This window comes from Sinocyclocheilus rhinocerous, unplaced genomic scaffold, assembly GCF_001515625.1.
Source record: "Sinocyclocheilus rhinocerous isolate Xijiao unplaced genomic scaffold, SAMN03320098_v1.1 scaffold2383, whole genome shotgun sequence".
In the NCBI taxonomy this organism is placed as follows: Eukaryota; Metazoa; Chordata; class Actinopteri; order Cypriniformes; family Cyprinidae; genus Sinocyclocheilus; species Sinocyclocheilus rhinocerous.
Genome location: NW_015664014.1, coordinates 1 through 10507, shown reverse-complemented (window position 1 = coordinate 10507; position 10507 = coordinate 1). Strand labels below are relative to the sequence as shown.

The window sequence follows — 10507 nt, the reverse complement described above, 5'->3', positions numbered from 1 at the left end:
GTACAGAGTAGATTCTGGTAAGAAACATTGTACAAAAAGTGACATGAGTCATGAGATATAAATGAGAGAACCATAAATACAACACAATAAAAGTAAATTTTTGCTGCATCATGAAATACATCAGGAATCTAATTTTGAGTGAAATAAGTATTAATAAAAATATTTATTAAGCATTTATAACATGTGAGTTAAAAATGGCTCACTATTTGGCAGGTATTGCATTAAAATCACCCTTTTTATTCATGCATTTATAACTGCTTATCAATGATTTTTAATGCAATTGTAAATGAGTTATGAGTTGGCCTAACACAAAAAGTGAGGAAAATAAAACAACCTCAATGGAATGGCGCCACAGAGGACGTTATGGCAAATACAGTAGTACAAGCAATTTAAAAAAATACAGTAAGTCACTGTATGTGGAGATACAGAAAATTACCATGATGCAAAGGATATTACAGTTACTTACTGTAAATGGAATTTGCAGTATTATATTAGGTGGGGGGAGTGAATGTACAGCGCTCTCTTCCACCTTCAATACCACGACTGAGGTGCCCTTGAGCAAGGCACCGAACCCCCAACTGCTCCCCGGGCGCCCCAGCATAAATGGCTGCCCACTGCTCCAGGTGTGTTTTCACGGTGTGTGTGTGCACTTAGGATGGGTTAAATTCCTAGTATGGGTAACCATACTTGACCACATGTCACGTCACACTTTATAAATACTTTATAAAAGGAACCTTAATGTAAAGTGTTACCACAATTTGAAATAATGGTTTTCTATTTTACTATACTTTAAAATATAATCTACACTGAACAAAATTATAAACGCAACACTTTTGTTTTTGCCCCCATTTTTCATGAGCTGAAATCAAAGATCTAAGACCGGCGCAACTGTCAACCCCTGGGGGTTAATGTAGGTTTTTTAAGCAGTGGGGTTACCCAAGCATGCTTGAATGTGGTGGGAAAAATGCCTGTGAGAAGAGATGTGTTGATGATATGCGTGAGTGCTGGTAAAAGTGTAGGAGAGATAGCTTGGAGAAGGTGTGAGGGGATTGGGTCTAGAGGACAGGTTGTAGGATGGCTGGAGAGGAGTTTAGATATTTCTGCCTCAGTGAGGGAACAGAAGGAGGAGAGGGGGGTTTTAGCAGTGGATGTGATTGGTTTGAGTTCCTTTGTGTTTGGGGCTAAGAACTGACTGTTAATGCTTTTAGTTAGTGTGTACATTTTTTGGACTTTTTGATTTTTTAAAAAAAAAAGGATTTCATTAAGATTAGGAAAGGGTGGAGGACAGTGAATGATGCAAGTAATAGTAATGATATTATTAATAATAGTAATAAATTATATATTAATAAATATTTAATAAATTATTAAGGTTGTCCCTGATCCCTCCGTCGCAACAACATATCATAGCTTAATCCCAAACCCATGTCACACCACAGCGGGAGTGCCTTGGAAAGATGCTGTGGGGCAACAGGGCCCAAAGCTCTCCCCCCATCCTCCAAAACACCAGAGATGACGTGTTTATGTGTAGATGTATGTGTTAAGTGTGAAGTTAGGTGAGTGTACATATAAACAAATACTTTAAAATAAAACAAAACAGACAAGTGTGAAGTTAGGTGCGTGTACATATAAACAAATACTTTACAATAAAACAAAACAGACAAGTACGGCATTAGATTCATTGCGTGAGTTTAAAGGCAGGTGGATATCGAGCGGGTGTGTCATGTAAATATATTTTTTTATTTTTTTCTGTCACCATGGACATCTCTGCCGTGAAACTAATGTGCCTTGAGCAGGGGAACTGCTCCCTCAAGGAACATTTAGAGGAGTTTCTTGATCTGGTCCATTGGACAAACCTCCCTGATAACTGCCAGTGCTAATTTTTTTATCGCTGGCATGAACACCGCAACATGAGTGCAGTTGTCCAGGGAGGGTCCTCAAGGGAGCTTTAACGCATTTGTGGAGTGATTGCTGGTATCCTGCAGATACTCATGCACCGTCGGACAGACGGACAATGATGCCAGCACCACTCCCAACCCAATGCCCAGCCAGATTCCATCCCTCTGTGAGGAGCAACAGCACAAGCCCACTGCAGACAGAGAGCCTGAATCTACTGCAATGAGAGAGCCTGAACCTGAATTGAAAACAGAGCCAGTCATCGCCTCGGAGCCTGATCCTCGTGAGTCTGACCAGGTGTGTGAGTAGGCTGCTTCACCTACCGCCGAAGGAGTTCTTGTGCCAAAAACTAAATATTGTAGAAACTTAATTTTCTGTAAAGTTGCTTTGCAACGATTTGTATCGTGAAAAGCACTATACAAATAAACTTGAATTGAATTGAATTGTGGAACACGAGGGCATGGAAGTGTGCCCCACCCATCCTTCCACCACTGAGAGTGAATTTCTGGCAGCACTAATGGATAGTTGTTTTGACTTTGGAGATGTGGATTCCTTTCCTCCTTTGATCCCGCCTGAATCTGTATCATCTTCATTAAATCCCCTGACCCTGCCAAGCCTTCCTCTCCCACCAACTTTCCCAACTATTACGTTGAACCCAATGTGTTTTGCCGATCCCTGTGTGTCTCTTCAGTCTCCTCTGCTATCCTCAGCCAATCCTGCCACCCAGTTATCACTGTCTCCCATCAGCCCCTCAGTTCCACCTCAGCCTCCTCTCAGTGGTGCGACTACACCTCAGGCCTGCTGGGAGCTATCTTCTCCTGGGTGTGAGGAGCCTGTGGCTCCACCTCCGGCCTCAGAGCGCTCTATTCAACCTCGACCCGTCACCCAGGCTCCTACGCCTGCGCCCTTTCACCCCCGACTCCAACGTGGACCATTGGGCATTCGGCTTCGCCAGGCTCCCTCAGACTGTCGGCTCCACCTGGCTCGGACATTGCCATGACTTCGCTGTGGACTTGCGAGTCCGTTCGCTGCTCTCCAGCCCTCCACCTCTTCGGCTTCAGCTAGCTCCGCCCTTGATCACTCCAGCTCAACCTTAGCCCTCAGGATCCCCACTTCCATCTCAGGGGGTCGTTGCTGCGGCTCTGTCATGGCCGCCAAGATCTTTGGTGTGTCTCCAATATTTCAGGCTCTCCAGCGGCGTGGTGGGCTCCATCTCCATGGCTTCATTGCTTGATTGTCATTCTGTTCAAGTGTGTGCACTCCTTATCATTAGTATTTAAGTTCTAGTGTTTGCTGCTTCAGTTTGTTGGGTATTGTTTTGTTTCTACACTTTGGTTGTCACTTTTCACCTCTCTGTTTGGATTTACTTGTGGATTTATTGTGGAAAGACTGTTTTCGATTAACTTCATTTTTCTTGTTTTGTGTGTGCTTTAACAACACAGTTGTTACAGTGGTACTATTTCATATAGTTTTTTTTCCTCCCCTTAATAATGAATTTGCAATGTTATTTTTTTTTTGCTTTGTCATTATGGGGTATAAAGTGTAGACTGATGTGAAAAAATAAATCATTTTAAGCATTTTTACTATAAGACAGACATACAGTAGTCAACATTTGTAGTGGGTCAAAAAAAGTTCTTCAAAGTCCTAAGACAATAACACATTTTGGTTTTAGGTTTTAGGACAACTTTCATGAAAGGGTTTGATCCACTTCAAATGTTGACTAGTGTATATAACAAAATGTGAAAAATTAGGGTGGCTGAATGAAAACACTATTCCATATAAATCCAAATTATATCATAGCCAACTGCAACACCATCAAGCCACGAGTAACACTACATTTTTGCTCAGAACACGGTGTAACTCTTAATTTCACTCCTATAATAATAATAATTATTATTATTATTATTATTACAGCATCTGTGTTTCTGTATATTAACTGTTTACACAATTTTTTACTAAACGTGTGTGTGTGTTTATCGTTTTAGTGTGAACCATTGTGGACAGAGCAGAATAACTCCAGGACTACAAAAATGTATGTTAATTTCCATACACTGACACACACACACACACACACACACACACACACACACACACTGTTACTGAATGCTCTCTCTTGTGTGCAGATGTCTGTGAGCTTGCTTTGGATCCAAACACAGCACACGTTCATCTCTGTCTGTCTGATGGGAACAGAAAGGTGACATATGTTCAGGAGAAACAGCTATATCCTGATCATCTGGAGAGATTTAAGGACTATGAACAAGTTTTGTGTAGCAAGAGTCTGACTGGACGCTGTTACTGGGAGGTTGAATGGAGTGGGTTCAGGACTGATGTAGCAGTGACATATAAAAGAAACAGTAGGGAAGGAGAGGGTCATGATGATAGGTTTGGACTCACTAAAAACTCCTGGGCACTAATTTTCTATAATAATAATTACTATGTCAGGCATAATAACAAGCGGACTGACATACCTGTCCCTTCACCCCCTTCTAACAGAGTAGGAGTGTATCTGGATTCGTTCGCTGGCACTCTGTCCTTCTACAGTGTCTCTAGTGCACACACACTAACACACTTGCATACATTCCACTCCACATTCACTAAACCCCTTTATGCTGGGTTTAGAATTGGGGTTGACAGTGGCTCCTCTGTGTCTCTGTGTAAAAGAGAAACACTCTGATAAATAGAGATGTAACGATTACCGGTTTGACGATAAATCATGATAAAATTCCCCATGGTTAGTATTACCGTTTCATCTTTTAATTATCATTAAAACCGTATTAGATTACCGCGATTTGAACAACTCGCGATAAATAAATACTGTACAGTAGGGATGGGAAGATTCCCCAATTCACTCGGTGCATCGGCATAAAAAGTTAACGATACGATGCATCGGTTTAAAAAGTGTGCATCGGCTACAAGTTGTCATTTACATCGCGATGCATCGTTTCTAACATATTTGTATCGGTAAAAACGATTTATTTATATATATATGCGATATACTTTTATTATTTAGAAAGTGACCAATAATCTGTGACCAATATTTTATAAGTAGATTGATTTCGCCTCTCTAAACTGTTTCTCAAGCTCGCTCTCTCATCACCGCTGCTGCTGCATGAATATGACGCATCACAACACCACAGAGACCCGAGGAAAAACTGGGATTAAAGTCCAAAACCTGACTTGAAATAACCTAACAAATCAATCGGGGCTAAAGCGGTTCCATTAACGAAAAATTAAATTCACAGAATCTCACTAATTTGTGCATGCTTATTCTTAAGCAGACCTTAATGTAGATCATGGATCAAATCGATCCACCATGACAAACAGCGAATATATCTGTGCTGTTTAATGCATTTGAGATGTTGTGTTTTCCTCAGTGCGTAACTGACATGTCAGAGGTTAAATTTGTAGAACCGTGATAATTTTGGTCAAATAAAGTTCAAAGCTTTATTTGAACAGATTTTTCATCTGTAAATGTTATAAAGTCATGCAAACATGTCCATTTTCTGTCAGGAGTGGGCGAGGCACGCGAGAGCAACGAGCGCTGCTGCGCGCATGCACGCTAAACAGACTGAGCGCAATCAAATAGGAGAGCAATAATAATAAAATATACATTTTGCTAAAAAATTTGTTTTTGGACATTAAATTTGTCTTTTGTAGAATTTTAAATCTACATATAAAGTGTATTTTTATGATAGCAGTAACTGTAAGTGGACTATTGTAATAGGTAAATCAAATGTAAGCTAGTAGGCTACTAATTACTAAGCTCAAATGAGCTAATGTGTGTTTCTTAAAGCAGTTTAAATGTAGTCATTTACTTTATTATTTATTTTCATTTTTAATTCAGTGATTTTAACTTTTAATTTAGTTATTATAATGCTTTAAAGAGCAATTTTAGATTATGTTCTGATGTTCTGCTATCTGTTCTGCAAACTATAAAAGGTACAACTGTGATAAAATCGGATAGAAAGGCTGCATGGCTAGAAACTGAAAAAATTAATAAAATAATAGTATGTGAGACAGTGGTAATATCATTATGTTCCTATTGGTCAGTAGAGGAGCTTAGCTTAGCCTGATAGTTAACCTGCTTTAGACCAGGTTAGTTTCCCAGCATAAGTTGCCAGGGTGACTGAAGTTGATCTATGTTAAATTTGTTTTATGGAACCAAATCATTTGACAATGAGTCAGACTAAGTGAAATAAGCCTGGCTTATTTGGTTAACTTGTTTTATGAAACAGGCCTCGAGGCATTAAAAGTGATCATATTTTCTCCATTGCATCATATTGCATCGAATCGCATAGTGTTGAATCGAAGCGAATCAAAATCGGATCGCACTGCATCGTAACAGGGGTGAATCGTATCGCATTGCATCGGTAGCTGCTTCATATGTATCTTTAATGTATCATATCGTTGGCTATGCATTGAGATGCGTATCGTATCGGCTTGAGTCATGAGATGCACATCCCTACTGTACAGCATAAAGCACAGTTTTAAGTAACAGTCTCACATGTGCACAGAACGCAGAGTAGTTTTGTTTTGAGTGAAAACAGAGCGGAAAAGCTGGCATGTGATACCTAAAGGAAGTGTTCTTAATCAGCAATACTGCTTTGTCCATGGAGGTTAAGTGAAACAGCAAGGAAACAGCATTTCCATAAGCGCCACCTGCTGTCAGCGAGTGGATTTACAGAGACTTATATTTACATTCAGCCTGTGCGCAGTTTCTGTCTGGCCAAAAAACAGACCGAATTTGCATGCCCTGCTGTAAATTTTGACCGGTTGATGAAAAACAAGCTTATGTGGATTCTACACATTTAAACAATTCAGATAAGTTATCTAGAATTATTTATGGAGCAGATAAAATACATATAATAATTTATTAATCAATTATCATTTTGACATATCTTTTCTTTAGTTAAAGGCTGAAATGTGAGGTTTCCTGAGGTACCTTTTTATTAAACTTTTTCAAAGCTTTATTTGAACATTTACATTAGATATTTCAACATGCTATTAAACTGTTGTCAGTCAAGTTGTCATTTAAAATCCGAACATCATTGGTAATGTTATTGTTTTAGTGATTATGCAAACAAAAAGTCATTTTATTTGTTGTTTGTTGATTTTTAAATATAAAACTTGGTGAAGTTATTTATGTGTCGGTACTTTTTTAACATCTCTAGCACATTTTAACAATACCGTGATAATACTGATAACCGTGATCATTTTGGTCACTATAATCGTGATAAGAAATTTTCAGACCGTTACATCCCTACTGATAAATATATGTTGTTTGAACTTTGAAATGTAACTGTGCTTGAGTTTAATTTTGTGTAATTATACCATTATAACCTTAATTATATAGATATACCTTAAGTATGTTTTCTATTTTGATGTCCTCAGTGCACATGAACAGCAGCAAATCTGTTGTAAATCTTTAAAAAATAATTAAATTATTTATGCTTTATTATGGCTTAATTAGATTTCATTGAGTAGCTTTGCTTCACAGATGTCCTTGTGTTGTGCTCTGCTGTGGACTTTGTCAGTTGAACATGTAGATAGTAACATTTTGTTAGTAGCAACTTTCCTTTCAGATCAGTAGATTCTTAATGAGACACGTAGGCAAAAAAAAAGGCTGTTGCGTTCATTTGTATAAATAAAAATTCATTTTGTTTTGTTCTGTTCCGTTTTTTCCTTGTGTTTCATGCTCTGAGTATTTAATTATATAAACAGATATTGTTGTGAATTATCCATCCCTTTAAGAAACATGATCGTTTGTGGTAATCCCATGTTTAGTCTAGATACTAATATCCCAGTAAACTGTTTGTAATCTGTGTTAAGTAATGTTATGGAAAATAAGTTATCTAATAACCTCTTATCTTTATTTGGTTTTGGGATTGAAAATAAAAATTACTTTATGGTTGGAAATATTTTTTTATATCTATACATTCCTATATTGCTTCTAATACAGCGGTTCTCAATTCCAGTCCTTGCTTACCACTGCTCTGCACATTTTGTACGTATCTCTTATGACATCAGACGTTTGTTCTATTTGACTGTAAGTGCCTGCGAAGTGGACATCACAGGACATTGATTCCAGTTTGAAGGGAGCGTATATGTTCCATTCAAAGGTGTGAGTGAATTTAAGTTGTATTTACTTACAGAGGTATATTTATTTATTTAGTCATTTAGCAGACGCTTTTATCCAAAGCGACTTACAAATGAGGACAATAAAAGCAGTCAAAACTAACAAAAGAGCAACAATATATAAGTGCAAATGACAAGTCTCGGTTAGCCTAACGCAGTACACGTAGCAAGGTGTATATATATATATATATACACATATACATATATACATACATACATACACACATACACAGTGGTGTGAAAAAGCGTTGGCCCCCTTCCCGATCTCCCACCCTCCTGCATGTTTGTCACACTTCAATGCCCCAGACCATCAAACAAACCCAAACACTAGTAAAAGATAACACAAGTGAACACAACATGCAGTCCCCAAATGAAGGCCCCTATTACTAAGGGAAAACAAAATCCAAAACCACATATATACAGTATGTATATATGTCACACTTCACACTTCTCTAGTAAATTTCATCTGTGTGTGAAGACACTGCAGGCCTTGGCATAGCGCAGATACGTGAATGAATGTTCCGAAGTGAAGTAAACCTCAACAGATTTCCTGTGCTCAGGGAGTAGGGAGTAAAGAACACTGTGTAGGGACCATGTAAATCAGAACACAGTTCCTGCATGGAGCTCTCTTCTAATGAGCTAGTTATCTGAATCAGGTGTGTTAAATAAGAGAGACATGCAAATGGGTGGCATGCGGTGGTATGCGAGGACTAGAATTGAGAATCATCAGATGGATGGATTATCTTGGCAAAGGAGAAGTGCTCACTAACACAGATTTAGACAGATTTGTGAACAATATTTGCCTTTTGTGTACATAGGTCTTAGATCTTTGAGTTCAGCTCATGAAAAATGGGGGCAAAAACAAAAGCGTTGCGTTTATAATTTTGTTCAGTGTAATAGAAGAATTTTATAGCTCCCCCAAAGAATTTAAGCACACAAATCTGCTGCCCCACACCAATTATGCAAATAGGCCAGTGGTGCCAAACTCAGTTCCCGGAGGGCCACACCCCTGCAAAAGTTAGCTTCAACTCTAATTAAACGCACCCGATTCAGCTAATCAGGTCCTTCAGGGTTATTTGAGAACTACAGTTATGTGTGTTGGAGCAGAGTTGGAACTGAACTCTGAAGGTGCTGCGGTTTGCACACCTGAAATAAGCTATAATGGGGAACAAAGAAACTTGTTTCCACTAAAAATTACACCTTTGCATTGGTCAAGCCATCATCTAGAGATGTGACCTCTGTAGAACTTAAAGGCCACTATCTTAGTCAGCCCTAGAGAGAGAGAGAGATATCCAGCCATTTACACCAGCAGGGCCTCATCAGTTTCACTCAAAGTGATTGAGTTTTACAATGTGTGAGCTTTCTACCTGGAGTGAGGATCTCTTAGGTCTAGAGACTCCTGTCCTACCTAACTCCGTCGAGTCAGAGTATCATCGCTGATTAAGTTAGTCTTTTTTTGCTCACCTCCGGAAGAATCTGTCAACTTTCATCACCACACTTTAGCATCTCTAATGCCTCGTATACATTGTACAATCTTGGGATTACCAAGACGAAAGATGAAACAAACGTGAAACAATTAAAGATTTCTTTGGTCATGGCTTCCAAACAGTGGTCCTACATTGTACTGTGAGAGAGGTTCAGAGATGACCGTTGTCACGGTCTTGCGACCAAAGATAGCTATCGATAATTTTATGGCAGTGTCAGAAATTTAGAATAACCAACATGGTGCTAAAACATAAATGCCATGGAGGCGAAAAGCACTAACAGGATGTAGGGTATCAGACCGAATCAGACAATTTAAGATTTGATCAAGAACATAGTTGAAACACGAGGAGCCAAATTCCACAGAGGCCCAAGACACAGTATGTTCGTAAATCAGATCCTGGCGCCACAAGCCTGAAGTAAATCCACCAACTAGCAGCTTTGAGTAGCTCACAGCATTTAAACAAAAGAACACTTATTGACAATTCCAAGGAGATTGTCAATTTTGGGGCAAGTAATCAAGATTAATGGTCAAAAGAGATGCACAGCATGACCATCACATGTAAACCAGTGATAGTAATCACGGTCATGAGCTCTTCGGATTGACTTTTCCCCCCACCTCGAAGACAAAGAACAGACTGAGATTCCTTACAGACCTCTTAAGGGGGTCGCACACCGGACAAGAAGCGCAGCGAACAAACCATAGATTCTTCAAAGACAACATAAGGAAGTCATCAGCATGGAGGAAGATTGCCGATGTCATCGGTTTTTCAGGTAAGAATGTCTAATTTACGATCTGAGGTAAAATGTTCAGTGACAGACGTTAGCAACAACTGTATGTAATTGTATAGTAACGTTACAATCATAAAATAACATACAGTACAGACATTGTCTTAATTTCATTATGTCCTTAAAAATAACAATAATGTTGACCTACTTGACCTAATGTTACTTATTTTAAGTAAACAAATCCCCATGTTGAATTAAGACAAACTAC

The 10507-nt window shown here is 38.8% G+C and overlaps 1 pseudogene; it reads left to right on the top strand.

Moving 5' to 3' along the window:
• The window catches only part of LOC107729216 (uncharacterized), a 45148-nt pseudogene extending 40559 nt beyond the window's left edge, over window positions 1-4589 (top strand).
• The last annotated feature ends 5918 nt before the right edge of the window (window positions 4590-10507 follow it).